This window comes from Schistocerca americana, chromosome 2 (genome assembly GCF_021461395.2).
Source record: "Schistocerca americana isolate TAMUIC-IGC-003095 chromosome 2, iqSchAmer2.1, whole genome shotgun sequence".
Lineage (NCBI taxonomy): Eukaryota > Metazoa > Arthropoda > Insecta > Orthoptera > Acrididae > Schistocerca > Schistocerca americana.
The window spans coordinates 687950531-687966190 of NC_060120.1; positions in this window are offsets into that span (position 1 = coordinate 687950531).

The window sequence follows — 15660 nt, forward strand, 5'->3', positions numbered from 1 at the left end:
TTGGCACTTTGTTTTTGTAAAGTATTTAGTTTATTTGCATTATATGTAATGGGTTTCAGCTTTCAGTGACTTTTGAGTTTCAGTGATGATGACTGTGGCATCTCATTGCCTCTGGTGTTGCACGGAATACCTGAAACCACTTTTCTTTCTGGTTAGCATGATTATAGAAACACTTGAAAGAATGACAGACCACATTGTGACTATTTCTTTATGGGAATGTACAAACCATTCAGCCGGTCTCACAATTTTAATTAAGTTCGTGCACTTAAAAATAAACACATGCAAGGTTGCTAATAGCTTTGCTGCTTCAGCAAATGTCACTTTAATCACTTTGGAGTGGCCAGATGATTGACAGCTACGTATCATAAAGATGCTCTGATAGTTATACAGGGTGAGTCAGCAGGAAAGGTACATGCTTTGAGTAGTGGCAGTGTTAATGATTCTGAACAAAAACAGTCATATGGACATGTCCGTTCTTAAGTTTTCGACAAGACTAATGAAACCGCGGGAAACAGGACAAAAATGAGAACTATTAGAAACAGGAGAAATGCAGGTTACAGTAAATGAAATGTAGTGATCTAATGTTTTGGTTAATTGTGTACATTTCCTCACAAAAGATGTTTGAAAAGTCCACCATTAACTGCAATATATTTTGCAGCTGTTGTAGACAACTGCTGTGTTCTTGATCTGGGCTCATTTGTATGGTCCTTTGCTTGAGTAAGCACATGTAAAAAACAAGTAAGAAGTTCCACATTTGTGTGCACTCTGTGCATGTAGACTTAGCTATTAAACCAACTCCACAAGCAGTAATCTAATGGGATAAGTTTGGGTGACCTCAGTGGCCAAGAAGTGACTCCAAGGTGACCAATCCTATGTCCAGGATATGTTTCAGTGAGGTACTGTCTCACTGGCTATACAGAATGTGTAGGAGCTCTGTCGTGCTTAAAGTACATACGTTGTCATGTTGCCATAGGAATATCCTCCAAGTAATTTTAAGGAGATCAAGATGCCGCATTCCATTAAGACGGTGATCTAAAACAACTTGACCGATGAGTTGGTCATCGATGATAAGAGAAATGCGCATTGAAATAGTCAGGAAAGATGCCAAAGCTGGAATAAAAAAGATGAGGCTAAATCATTGCTCTTGCTCAGAATACAACCTTCTGGAATTCTGATTTAAGCCATCTGGAGGCAGATACCTGTACAGTATACGGACCACTGTGTGTTCATAGAAAAGTACCTGGTAGTACCCAATCCTAAGAAATTCTGCTCTAGAGTAAAGAAATGAAGCAAACATTATGTTTTTAAAATTGTTTTGATTATTCTTTGAGACCTTTGGATGATTGGGGAATGGATAAAAGACATTTTATGGACGCATATTTCACTCGTTTCTGCCATAATTAATATAGACCATCTGTTCTTTGAATGTTACCAAGTTAGGTATCAGTGTGGTTAACACACTTCACCTGCATTTTTAAACCCTATTCACTCTTCCTTCTTTCCTTGCAACATTTTATTTGTGAAAGGTACTGTTGGTTTTGAACTGTTTAGTTGATGACAAACTTCACTAGGGAATAAATGTTGTGAGAGTTTGTCACAGTACCCAGCTTTCAAAAGCTCCCTCTATAAGAGGTTGAATTTGGACACCACATGTGCTCCTTACTACGTGTTTCTCCACAATGAATACTTCCTTCTTCAGCAAAAGACTTCCTGCAAAGCAGTTGTTACAAACATGTTGTGTAGACCACACTAAAAACCAGCTGTAATTAATCATAGGTAGTTCATGTATCTGTGGCATCAGTTTTACTGTTTTTATAATTTTAAATGTTATGCTATTCAGCAATTCATGAATATACTTGTAACTGTGGAAGACAACAGTTATTATTTACTGTATTATGGTATCATTTTTACAACAAACATCGTGTCCTATATTGCATTTTGGTAATAACCAAATTTCACTTCAAGTCTTATGACTGTTTAAAAATTTTGTCAATTAGAATAAAGAATTCCACTGGGAAGCTTCAGTTGGGTGTAGAGTCTCTATGGGCATATTTTTTCAAGTCCTGTTTATATGAAACTAAGTTTTATTGTGTGTATATTATTACAAGTAAATTGATTGGATGTTGTTGATGTCTGTTCTAATGAAGAAGAATCCAGATGAATAATTCTCAATAGTGAACTTAAATCCAGCTGCACTGTATCGGCACACTGGTCCGTGTCGACTGTCATTATTTGGAACTGCTGCTTAAAAATTGTTTAGGACCTACAGTCACATTTGCTATGAAACACCAAATAATTACACTTGAGGGAGTTTAAAAAAAAAATTACTATAGGGATTAAGAGTTCTGGAGGGAACAAAATACCATGTAGAGATGAGTCTGAGTGTCTTGAAACCCTAACATTGAAACAGTTAAACAAAAAAATGGAAAACAAGTACTGAGAACGTAACGCACCAATTTTGAAATGTGTGATTTATTCACAACACATTTTGGGACTATGTTATCCCATTATCAAGTTCTTAAAGCTTCTATAACATTAGACAGTGTGAAAAGTAAAAAGCCAGCCCCAAACGTGCACTGTCAAACATAAAATGTTTCCTTGAATGTCTTATGTTAGTGCATCAAACTATCACAAGGGTCAGTTGTAAACTTTCAACCTAATGTCATGTACCTTGCCGGACAGTAGAACATCCATCACTACACTTGCAGCAGTCAACATGTTAAAAGGGAAACCTGGAAAGAACACCATGAGAACCACACCTCACTTTGGAATTGTTTAGTCTATTATTAGAGAAATATTGAACACCATCGCCAAATTTCATTCCCCATCTGGGAGAGTCACTTTAACTTCTGAAGTGTGCAGAGAAATTATACATTTCAGTCAACTGACCTGCCCCTACAAATTAACACAACAGAATTGTGGAAACCGATGTAAGATGAAATAAAATTCACAAAGAAAATATTTTCATTACTACTAGGAGATTTCATTGCCCAAGCAAGAGAGTATCTTACATGCAGAAAGACAAATGATAGTGGTACATTTGGTTGGTTGGTTTGGGGTGTAAAGGGATGAAACTACAGGATCATCAGTCCCTTTTTCCTCATGCAAACAAGGCTCAAGGTAAAACAACACTCAAATTTAATTTGTATAGGTAAAAGAAATGGGGAACTGCACCAAAAGAGAAAATGAAAGAAAGCAATAAAAAAGGGGGAAAACATACACCACAAGGAAAAGTAGAGGAAGGTATTAAAATCATAGAGCAGATGGTCTTGGCTGGCTGACCGCAAGAATAAAAGAGGATGAGCCAGCCACTCTGAGACACACGAAAATGTCCAGCGAAAAGACATGGCGAGATGAACACACATAGGGAAAAGACGAACAACAAGGCAAACAAAATGCACAGAAATGATGACAGAGAGTGAAATCGGAGGGAGAGTGTAGGCCTTGGAGAGAAGGCCAGACGCCCATCGTTAGATGGTACAATAAAAAATACCTCACGAATAACATGTAAAACTAAATCTGCTGTTGAGGCATTGTTGCCCACCACCGTAGGCGTGGTGCTGGGAAGGTTAAAAGTCTGCCACAGAGTGGCTAAAATTCTGACAGACTATTTCAATGTCTTAGTAAGGTATACCTCCCTCAAAACAACTGAGAAAGCAAAAGACCTGTAGATCCCAAGCACAGCGTATAATGAATTTCATACAGATCATGTAGCAGTGACAGCATGCACATAATTTGAAAGATCATTTATGTCAGTTAGGAAAGCAATTAATATTAGAACAAACCTGGTTTGTAGAAATAGCAACTGAGGAATTTATAAAATAAAATTTGTATCAACTAAGCAGCTGAAAAAATTACTCTCTCGCATCATGAGGCTCAAGGTTGGCACCACCACAGACACAACTAGAAGTGTAACATCTAGCCAGTACAGTCAACCATGATGTGACTGAGAGCCACCCCTATGAGGAAATTCTGTAGTGCCACCACAGCTGGTTGCTATTTACACATGGCCTCAGAGCTCTATGCTCAGTCTGTGTTCAGCTGCTAGCCTCATACCATGGAGCTACTCGAATGTGTCAACAAGTGTCAGTGGACAAATTACTGTCAGTGTTGTGTAACCAGCACATCTCTGCTTAATTACTGTACTGTACAGTCAGTGAAATGGACACTGAGTTTTACGTTAATAGTGAATTTACGCTCACTGCTGTATGTACTGCGTATGGGCCACATCTACTACACAAGTTAAGTCGGGGCGTCCAGCATCCTGGAAAACAGGGAAAACTTGGGGAAATCTTTTGTCCTAAGAAACTTGGGGAATCTTTGCATTTTGCCTAAAAACCCTGGAAAAGGCACTGTGTCTCATTTAATTTTGGGCAGAGGCATTTGCTTTCCTTCCGCTTGGCTTGATGGTGTACTGTGCTCACTGTGCACCCTCAAGCTGGCGCTGTGAGATCGCCCTCCTCCAGGGTTATGGCACCTCCCAACTGTTCTCGCTCAGTCCAATGCAGTGGCCAGCTAACCCACCTGGCTTTGCCAAGTCTAGATAATCTGTGCAGAAGTTTGTTGTTGCTGACATTGAATGGCTTGCATGCCTGTCACTGCAGCTTGGCTGTGCTACACCGATTTGTTGTTGTGTCATGGTTTTGTGTGTTTGTGACACAATGTGATTCACAAGGATCTGTGATTTATTTTGTGCGATTTAGATTTACATTTGCTCAAATGTACTGCCTTGTTTACTAAAATGATGTTATAACATAGACGTGTGCTTTTAGGGAAGTTTGTGGCTCATTTGAATCCCTTTCATTGGAACCAGGGATACTAGGGTTTGCTAGGTTGGCATAAAGTACATAGTTTTGGATATACACCAAAAACATTCCATTGTGCATGTTAACAGCTATTATTGCATTGCATTATGTGCAAATAAGATCAATTGTAAATCTTTAGGGGTAGGAATAAAATAGTGTAATGAGAACATTAACAAGCAGTCATTGGGCTTTGGTGTGTGGTTGTTGGTTTAGCTAATATCAAGTTAAAGCCTGCAGTGCAATGAAGGTGGCAGGAGAGTGAGAGCTGACTGTGAAAGTAGGTGCCTGGGGTGTGCGGGGCGAGGCAACTCTGCAAAATTTCCATCCTCAATGGCCAACATTTCCGATGCTGCTGTGGGTCTTAGTCAACATAAACTCCTCAGTCCAGCAAGGGTTGAATGCACATTCCCAGTTCATCGAACAAGCCCTGAGGTAACATATGCATTGGACAGGATCACACGTAAACAATATAGCGAGACATGCCTAAGAGTCATGAAGGCAGGAAGCCACTAGAAAATTTCGCAACCTGTGTTTTTTTATTTGGTATGATCAACTTCCATCCACCCCCTTGCCTACATCTCTGAGTGGGTTCATAGTAGGGTAATTGGAACATGCATGCAAGGAAGGTTTTATTACCTTACTTTGAATCCCTCAGACAGAGATGTAGGTGAGGGGGTGGGTGGAAGCTGCTCATAACAAATTTTAAAAAAGCACAGGTGGCAAAATTTTCTAGTGGCTTCGTGCCTTCATGACCTTTAGGCACATGTCGCTATATTGTTTAGGTGCGATCCTGTCCTATGCATATGTTACTTCAGGGCTTATTCGATGAACTGGGAATGTGCGTTCAACCCTTGCTGGACTGAGGATCCAGAATTTTGGTGGACTGCAGAGCACTTGTCTGAAAAACTCAGTGTTTGGCTCATGCTCTCTAAAACCAAATTTTCACATAGCAATATAGGTGTGCAGGCCTTGTCCAGACAAAAGAAAGAAGCATGTTGGGCCTGAGGCTGCTAGGAAGGTTACATTGCCTATACCCAAGCTAACAGTCGCAAATAGCTATGGCTCCAGTGCAACTTCTTCAGATGTAGCCCCTGTGGTGCACCTGGCTTGTTTGGACATACTCAGCCGTTCGTCAGCTCTGACAGTGGAAAGGACAGTCCTGATGGTGCTCTCGATTTGGTGGGTGCAGTGGAAAATAAAATCACCAGTTTCAGTGAAAAAGTAGTTTTTCTAATTAGCCTCTGTGTATTTTTAGTTTGCTGCAGTGCAGGCAGGGAGTGCATCATTCAGTTTCGGTGTGTCCCAGCAACCAGGTGTTACCCCAAGGGAATCACATCAAGCATGTACTGCTAGGTTACATGCAGAGGGATGCCATGATGAAGGCAGAGATGTATTTATGTCAGTTGGCTGTTGTGGAGACACCAATCTTCTTGGGACATTGGCAGTTTACCAGATGCATTCCCAGGCAGTAACACTGCCTCCAGAATGCAGCTTCAAAAGTCAAAAGTAAGTGCATATGGTACCATATGTTTGGACTGGAGCCATTTTTCACTAAACAATTACAAGAGATTGTCACTGCCTGTGACATGGTAGTGACTGAGTTTGATCTGTTTGTATGTGTTTGGAATAGTGTGTTGGGCTAGATTTTGAGCAGGTATCTCACTTCAGTGTTTTTGAGAAAAGGTGCTGCAAAAGATTTAGTTGAAGAATTTGAGGGAGGAGCATACAATCTGAGGGAAATCTAAAAAGGCATGGATGGTCCTAATGTTAAAAAGGCCTTCCTAAGGGAATTGAAAAGCCAGCTCAAAGTAAAGGGTAATCCAAAGGATCCCATGTGTTTGAACTTTGGGACATGCGGCTTATGTACATACTTTAAGTCAAATTGTACTAATGTTGGTTGGAATCTAGTTCAGCTTCTGAGAGCTTTATGTAATCTATTTAAAAATGTTCCCTCCTCCCAAGCTAATTTCAAAAATATTACAAGCACCTCTGTTTTTCCACAGAAGTTCTCCTGGTTTGGTGGGTGGAAAATAAAATGGTGTCAGTCTGGGCTCAAAAAATATTAACAGCTGTTTAAAAATGTATAAAGGAAGTAGGAACAGAAGTAGATAAGACCGAAACTAAGGTTGCTACTGGAATCCTAAGAGTCATAGGTACGACATAGTGGGTAAGTCTTTGAGGGGCAAGATGCTGATAGTTCATCTCGCCTTTTTTCAGACTGTAGCTGCTCATGTTGAGTTGTTTCTGACTAAATTTCAGTCATATGCTCCCTTAACCTCCTTCCTCTATTATACCCTCCAGTCTATAGTCAGGGAATTAATAAGAAAATTTGTCCAACTAGAAGTTTTTAGAAGCAGACTAGCTTCAAAACAGATGTGAGTGACTACAAAATCAGCTGCAGCCTCAGAAAATGTGCGTCAGGTGAGAACCTAAAGATCTCTGTGTCATTGTAACATATGAGAGAAACATATCTTGGCATTCTGTAATGGGTGTCTTACATTTACGAAGAGTACGGTATCCAAATTTCTGGATAAGTCAGCCCTGGCTTATTTCTTTATGAAGGTCATTCCACGTTCAGTCCCAGAAATGGTAATTAATGTCAACTATGAGAAGAGACACCAATCTTGACACATCTCACTACCTTAAATTGCTTTGGTGATCATGAGGCTGAGACCATTGCGCACAAGTTTCAAAGTCTACTGTATATCATGTCAGTAGAGGAAATCCTTAAAGAATTTGATGGAGATAGTGTTTGCATCACTCAGTTCTGTATGATGGTCATTGGGGTCAAGGGTGATCATAAAAATTTGAAGAGATTTATCAAGATTGCTTGCAGTCTCATCCATGGGCAATGCCAGCCTTGAAAGAGGTTTCTCTGACAACTCCATTCTGATCAATAATTTGACTAAAGGCTTTCTCATGGCTATTCATGCAGTTAGCAATGCGGTCAAGTTCACTGGAGGTATTGATCTGTAACCAACACAAAGCAGTTAATACACAGTTCTCAAAATGTACATGGTAGGTACAGTGAAACAAGAGCAGAGAAAAGTTGTTGTTGTTGTTGTGGTCTTCAGTCCTGAGACTGGTTTGATGCAGCTCTCCATGCTACTCTATCCTGTGCAAGCTTCTTCATCTTCCAGTACCTACTGCAACCTACATCCTTCTGAATCTGCTTAGTGTATTCATCTCTTGGTCTCCCTCTACGATTTTTACCCTCCACACTGCCCTACAATACTAAATTGGTGATCCCTTGATGCCTCAGAACATGTCCTACCAACCGATCCCTTCTTCTGGTCAAGTTGTGCCACAAACTTCTCTTCTCCCCAATCCTATTCAATACTTCCTCATTAGTTATGTGATCTACCCATCTAATCTTCAGCATTCTTCTGTAGCACCACATTTCGAAACCTTCTATTCTCTTCTTGTCCAAACTATTTATCGTCCATGTTTCACTTCTATACATGGCTACACTCCATACAATTACTTTCAGAAATGACTTCCTGACACTTAAACCTATAATCGATGTTAACAAATTTCTCTTCTTCAGAAACGTTTTCCTTGCCATTGCCAGTCTACATTTTATATCCTCTCTACTTCGACCATCATCAGTTATTTTGCTCCCCAAATGGCAAAACTCCTTTACTACTTTAAGTGTCTCATTTCCTAATCTAATTCCCTCAGCATCACCCAACTTAATTCGACTACATTCCATTATCCTCGTTTTGCTTTTGTTGATGTTCATCTTATATCCTCCTTTCAAGACACTGTCCATTCCATTCAACTGCTCTTCCAAGTCCTTTGCTGTCTCTGACAGAATTACAATGTCATCAGCGAACCTCAAAGTTTTTATTTCTTCTCCATGGATTTTAATACCTACTCCTTATTTTTCTTTTGTTTCCTTTACTACTTGCTCAATATGCAGATTGAATAACATTGGGGATAGGCTACAACCCTGTCTTACTCCCTTCCCAACCACTGCTTCCCTTTCATGACCCTTGACTCTCATAACTGCCATCTGGTTTCTGTACAAATTGTAAATAGCCTTTCGCTCCCTGTATTTTACCCTTGCCACCTTTAGAATTTGAAAGAGAGTATTCCACTCAACATTGTCAAAAGCTTTCTCTAAGTCTACAAATGCTATAAACGTAGGTTTGCCTTTCCTTATTCTTTCTTCTAAGATAAGTCGTAAGGTCAGTATTGCCTCACATGTTCCAATGTTTCTACGGAATCCGAACTGATCTTCCCCGAGGTCGGCTTCTACTAGTTTTTCCATTCGTCTGTAAAGAATTCGTGTTAGTATTTTGCATCTGTGGCTTATTAAACTGATTGTTCGGTAATTTTCACATCTGTCAACACCTGCTTTCTTTGGGATTGGAATTATTATATTCTTCTTGAAGTCTGAGGGTATTTCACCTGTTTCATACATCTTGCTCACCAGATGGTAGAGTTTTGACAGGACTGGCTCTCCCAAGGCCGTCAGTAGTTCCAATGGAATGTTGTCTACTCCGCGGGCCTTGTTCTGACTCAGGTCTTTCAGTGCTCTGTCAAACTCTTCACGCAGTATCGTATCTCCCATTTCATCTTCATCTACATCCTCTCCCATTTCCATAATATTGTCCTCAAGTACATCACCCTTGTATAGACCCTCTATATACTCCTTCCACCTTTCTGCTTTCCCTTCTTTGCTTAGAATTGGGTTTCCATCTGAGCTCTTGATATTCATACAAGTGGTTCTCTTATCTCCAAAGGTCTCTTTAATTTTCCTGTAGGCAGTATCTATCTTACCCCTAGTGAGATAAGCCTCTACATCCTTACATTTGTCCTCTAGCCATCCCTGCTTAGCCATTTTGCACTTCTGTTGATCTCATTTTTGAGACGTTTGTATTCCTTTTTGCCTGCTTCATTTACTGCATTTTTATATTTTCTCCTTTCATCAATTAAATTCAATATTTCTTCTGTTACCCAAGGATTTTTACTAGCCCTCGTCTTTTTACCTACTTGATCCTCTGCTGCCTTCACTACTTCATCCCTCAAAGCTACCCATTCTTCTTCTACTGTATTTCTTTCCCCCATTCCTGTCAATTGTTCCCTTATGCTCTCCCTGAAACTCTGTACAACCTCTGGTTCTTTCAGTTTATCCAGGTCCCATCTCCTTAAATTCCCACCTTTTTGCAGTTTCTTCAGTTTTAATCTACAGGTCATAACCAATAGATTGTGGTCAGAGTCCACATTTGCCCCTGGAAATGTCTTACAATTTAAAGCCTGGTTCCTAAATCTCTGTCTTACCATTATATAATCTATCTGATACCTTTTAGAGAAAAGAACAGCTGATAAGTCCTAAAAGAAAATGAGAGGAAGAAGAAAGCAAGTAGAGAAAAGCTAAGAGCACTACAAACTATAAAATCAAAACTCTTGGAAAGCGCTGAGAAAGAGGTTTCTCAGATTGAAGAAGTAGTATTGTCACTAAAAACTACCTGTCCATGACATCAATTGATGTCCATGTATGTGTCCTTAGCAGACTAGTCTATTACTGTTTCTTCCATAATAATTTTTTTTTTTCAAATGGTATTTGGATTTTATTTTTAAATCTCTATGTAAAAAGTGTAATTTTCTACTGAAGTAGATAATGATCTTTGATTTTATGTCTGTTTGCTACCAACAGCTGAGTGTTCCTAATTAAAATGTTTATTAATAATGTTTCACTTCCTTTGCTACTAGTCTCATTCTACCTTGTCCAGTAACATTATTGGACCACCACTGTCTAGTCACATTAATGGATCACCTATCATAGGCCTGGATATGGTCCCCAAGAATATATGCGTACTTGTGTTGATCCATTGTGTCTTCCAAAATAACAGGATCACCCAGGGAATGCCACAAAAACATTCCCTCAGACCATAACACTCACTTCTTCGGCCTGGATGCTTTCTTTCAGACATTTCACATTGTACACACCAACAGCCGTATCATGGAGCATAAAACTAGATTCATCTGAAAAGGCCACCTGTTGTCACTCAGTGGATGTCCAATGGCTGTATTGGCATGCAAATTCCAGTCTACTGACTTCCTAGCATTTGACTGGAAAGAGGAGGTTGTGCAGCATGACTTTCTGTTTTTTAAAGACATGTGGTGTTTGATTGTTTAGTGAACTGATTATCGTGTGCACTGTTAACTACTGAAATGTAGTCAATGATCAGCAGTCAGCATGTGTGTGTGAACCGGGTGCCTGTTGCAGAGGCCCATACACAGCAACATTTGCTGAATAGTCATTATGGAGACACTGTTGGTAGCCCCTTGGTTCATTTAGGCAGTCAGTTGCATGTCTATTCACCTGTACACATTTCCACAACCATCATTCAGCCCCATCATCTATGACACATGGTGCACCACAGTTGCCTCGATGCCAGTTATGGATAATGCTCCTTTGTCATGCTCAGTATACTTTAACCATATTTGCACATGAAGTGTTTAAAAACTTAGCTATATCAGAAAAGCCTCTACCCTTGGCCTGAAAGCAATAACCGTGCCCTTTTGGATATCAGATAAATCACCGATTCCACATGAAGAAGACAACTGAACTATTTTTTGCATTCGCCAATACGCTTTATACACACTCCACTACTAGTGCTGCCACCTGCTGTCTGTGAGTGGTTATTCCATGTTGGTGATGAACACAGTTGATGGTCACATTAATGTGACTTAACTTTGTAGCTTTCCTGGATTTTATTTTATTTTATTTTATTTTATATATATATATATATATATATATATATATATATATATATATATTTTCTGATTATGATTTGCACTTAATTCTGTTGTCAGGACCTAATATGTTTATTTCTTGGTTAAAATAAACCTTGTTCATTAGGTGTTTTTTTTTCTTTTAACCCAGAGTGTAAGCCCCAGTTATGTTCCTATACAGGGACAACAAAAATTTGTAAATTTTGTCTCAAAACTATCAAAATTATTTAGGGTCCAAGCCAGTGTGACTGTGGAAAAAATCAAAAAGTGGCCTGGAAAACTCAGGGAAAATTATTTTTTGAGAATTGTTGGACACCCTCCAAGTGTCTTCATTAATAAATAGTTTGTTTACAGTTGTGTCACCAATCTTTATTGTTTTAAGGCTGAAAGTCCATACCCTCTATAAGCGACACTACAATGGCAATGAGTTTATTCAGAACCTATAGTTCAATATTCTTCCCCAGCAAGTGGTGACATTTGATTTACTGTGTTTGTATGCCCTTTTTGAGTAATTATGTCTGTTCCATCCCCAGAACTTTCTCTGACACAAGCTGTTCAGTTACAGAGCCAGTAGATCCGACCTGCTGCAGAGTGTCACTCAACTGGCACGGGTACTAAGTATGGCAGCTGCCCCACAAGAAGCTACTTCTTCGCCCAGATTTTGAGAATTTGTTGGCCAGCAGGAGGACTGGGGAGAATACCATGTACAACTCAAGGCATTCTTCTTTTTCTACAACATATAAGGCATGCAGCATAAAGCTCATTTTATTGTTAATACAAGTGCCACATTATTTTGTTTGTGCATTAAATTAATCCCAGATTCTCATCCAGAGGACATAGATTATGAGTCATTAATGGAGTGACTAGATTCATGCTTTGAATCTTAGGTGCATGCCACAGCTGCCCATTACAATTTCTTTCAGTTAAGGAAGCAACCTGGCTGAAAAAAACAAACAGTGGGTAGCCAAATTACAGGGTCTTACCAGATATTGTAAACTGAAGTGTTCTTGTGGATTTTCATACAGTGATACTGTTCTCTGTGATGCTATTACACAAAATATGTGTGATATGCAGGCATTCACACTTCAATTTTGAAGTTACCTAATCCTTGTCTGGAAACTATACTCACCATTATAGATTCACAAGACATTTTAGATGCAGCAGAAACTGACCTGCAGGCTCTGGCCATTTCAGTAGTTAACAGCGCACAAGACAATCAGTCCACTTAACATTCAAAGGCCACGTGCTTGGCAAAGCCTGGTTTAAAAAGTAGAAAGTCATGCTGCACACTCACCTCTTTCCAGTCAAATGCTAGGAAGTGTTGCCCACAATGCTTCAGTGTGCATCACCATAAACTGTGTCTGTGTAGTGAGGAGAGAGGCTAAATGCTCTTCATGTGGCAAGTGGGGCCACATTCAACCCATGTGTTTACAACAACAATAAAGAATGGTGACACAATTGTAAACAAGTTGTTTATTAATGAATAATATTCCAGCCAACGCTATTGCAGCTTCCCTCATTGGAAGTTAATACTGTATCTACTGAGCCTGTTCATGGGATGCCATTGGTGTCTCAAACTTCACATAAACAGAAGTGTTCAATAATAATTCATCAATAGTTGAGCAAACTATATGTGCATTAATAAGTGGTTCAGCATACAGTTAAAATGCTGCTAGATACAGGTGCTTCTGTTATATTATTGTACAGAAATACTTATGAGTTTTTATGGAGCCTATGGCTGTGGCGGCCTCATGCTGTGCTGTCATGTAAAATGCATACCATATCCCTGTATTGGGTGTTTGCAGGCTGCCAGAAATGTTCTACAGTGTAACCAAATCTGTGTCTTCTCCTGTACTGTGTTCCCAGGACAGCCCAAACTTTTTTGGTCTTGATTCTTTTGATCTATAGGTACTCATTACGTAATTCATTGACACTGTCTTGAGGCACTGTAGTATTCACTTGAAAGACATTATCTTGAGTAGCGAGATCAACTTGCTATTCAGGATAATGTCTTGCAAGTAAAAGCTATGGTGCCTGAAGACAGTGTCAATGAATTGTGTAATAAGTACAGTCAGTTACTTCAAGGAGGACTTTGGAAAGCTCAGGATTTTGAGGCTCACACTTAGGGATAACGCTCAGACCCGTTTATCATGCTAGGCCTAACCCACACACCATTTGCAATGAAGTTGTGCATGAACTACATAGATGGCAAAACAGTACGTAATTCAACCTGTTTCCATGAACCAGCAGGTGTCCCCCATGGTTGTTCTAGAAAAGCCATTTAGGAGATTACAGCTCTGTGCAGATTTCAAAGCTATAGTTAATCCTCAGACAATGGTGGGCTCCTTCCATGTGCCTTGGCCTGATGGACTTGTGGACAAACTGGGAAAGGGCTGCTTTTTTTTAAAAATTTGACTTACAAGAAGCATATTTACAAGTGGTGTTGGATGAACAGTCAAAACGTTTCTATTTTTGTCGTCAATGTGCACTTGTGACTATTCCAATTTCAGCACCTACCATTCAGTAGTGCGTTATCACCTGCCATTTTTCAAAGTTTTTTGGGACACATGACAGCAAAGTAAGTTATTGTGGTTTCTGATCATACACCAGCAGAACATTTTTACAATTTGTAGAGTCTACAGAAAATGCTTTTAGAAGTGGGTCTCATTGTAACAAGTCAACGTGTCCATTTTTCCACACAAAAATCAAATATTTGAGTCATGTCACTAATGCTCCGATATTCATCTGAGCCAGTTGCATATGTCGACAGTCAAAAGTTTGTCAGTACCTTGTAGTGTTAAGGAGCTGCAGATGGAGATGTAAAAATGCACATACATCAAATTTATCAGTAATGCAGCAGCACAAATTATTGCTCCACTGAACGGGCTGCGCTGGAAAGGTGTTCAACTTATGTAGCCCAGGGAATGTTGGCAAGCTATTCAGCATGTCAAGGACACCCTTCTTGGTGATTGCCATCTGATTCATTTTGACCCAAACGAGCCAGTTGTCCTTACAGCGAATGCATTCTACAGAACTGGAACATTGCTCTCCCACAAGGATAGGTTCTACTGACAGGCCCATTGCCTTTGCTTCTTAAAAAAAGAGATACTCACCATTATTTATGGAGTTATCAAATTTCATTGTCTTTGTTTGGAGTGACGCTTTTATCTTATTACAGACCACAGGCTGCTGAAAGCTCTTTTCAGCCCCTCTGATCCTGTCTCACCATGGACTATGCAAAAGTTGCAACGGTGGGCCCTGTTGGTATTCAGTTACCAGTATGAGCTTCTGTACAAGCCCACAGCTCAGCATCTCAACACTGATTTATTGTCTCTGTTACCAGTGGGTACTGATTCCACCTTTGATTTATCCAAGGATTCCTGTTTTCACACATATTACCAGGATTTCAACATACTTAATGGGTTTCTTCTCGACTACCAATGCATTGTGCATGAAACTGCATCTGACCCAACACTTCAGGCGATTCTGCAGTGTGTCCACAATGGGTGGCCTTGGAGTCTCAAGGAAATACATCACCCTCTTTCTCTGCATATATAGGTGTTCTCCTCCTCCACGTGGATAATACAATGTGTAAGTCTTGGTCCCTCAGTGCTTCCATTGGGAGGTGCTGCAGTTGTTCCAGCAGGGTCATTGGAGAGTGGTGGACGCTAAGCAATTAGCTTGATGCCACTATACATGACTAGATATGGATGCCCATTTTTTGATTGGCTACAGTCAACAGGACCATGGCAACATCTTCATGTGGATTTTGCAGGACCTTTTTGGAACAATCGGTAGTTGCTGGTGGTGGATGCATATAGAAAATTATCCTTTGTTGTCCCAATGCAGCCTATCACAACTACCTTTATAGTCATCTCTCACCTTAATGTTTTGCCTTGAAGGGTTTCTGTAAGTCCTCGTCATCTCTGACAGTGGACCAAAACTTTTGGTCACCACCTGTGGTTGAGGTGCTTATGGAAATTGATGCGGAGCTGCCGCATCAAGTGTTGCCATCATTCCCACAACCCGAAACAATGTCTGTTGAGGAGTCATATCCAGCACAGACACCGTCATGGACATTGGGCATGTAACCAGTGGCTGGTGTTTCTAG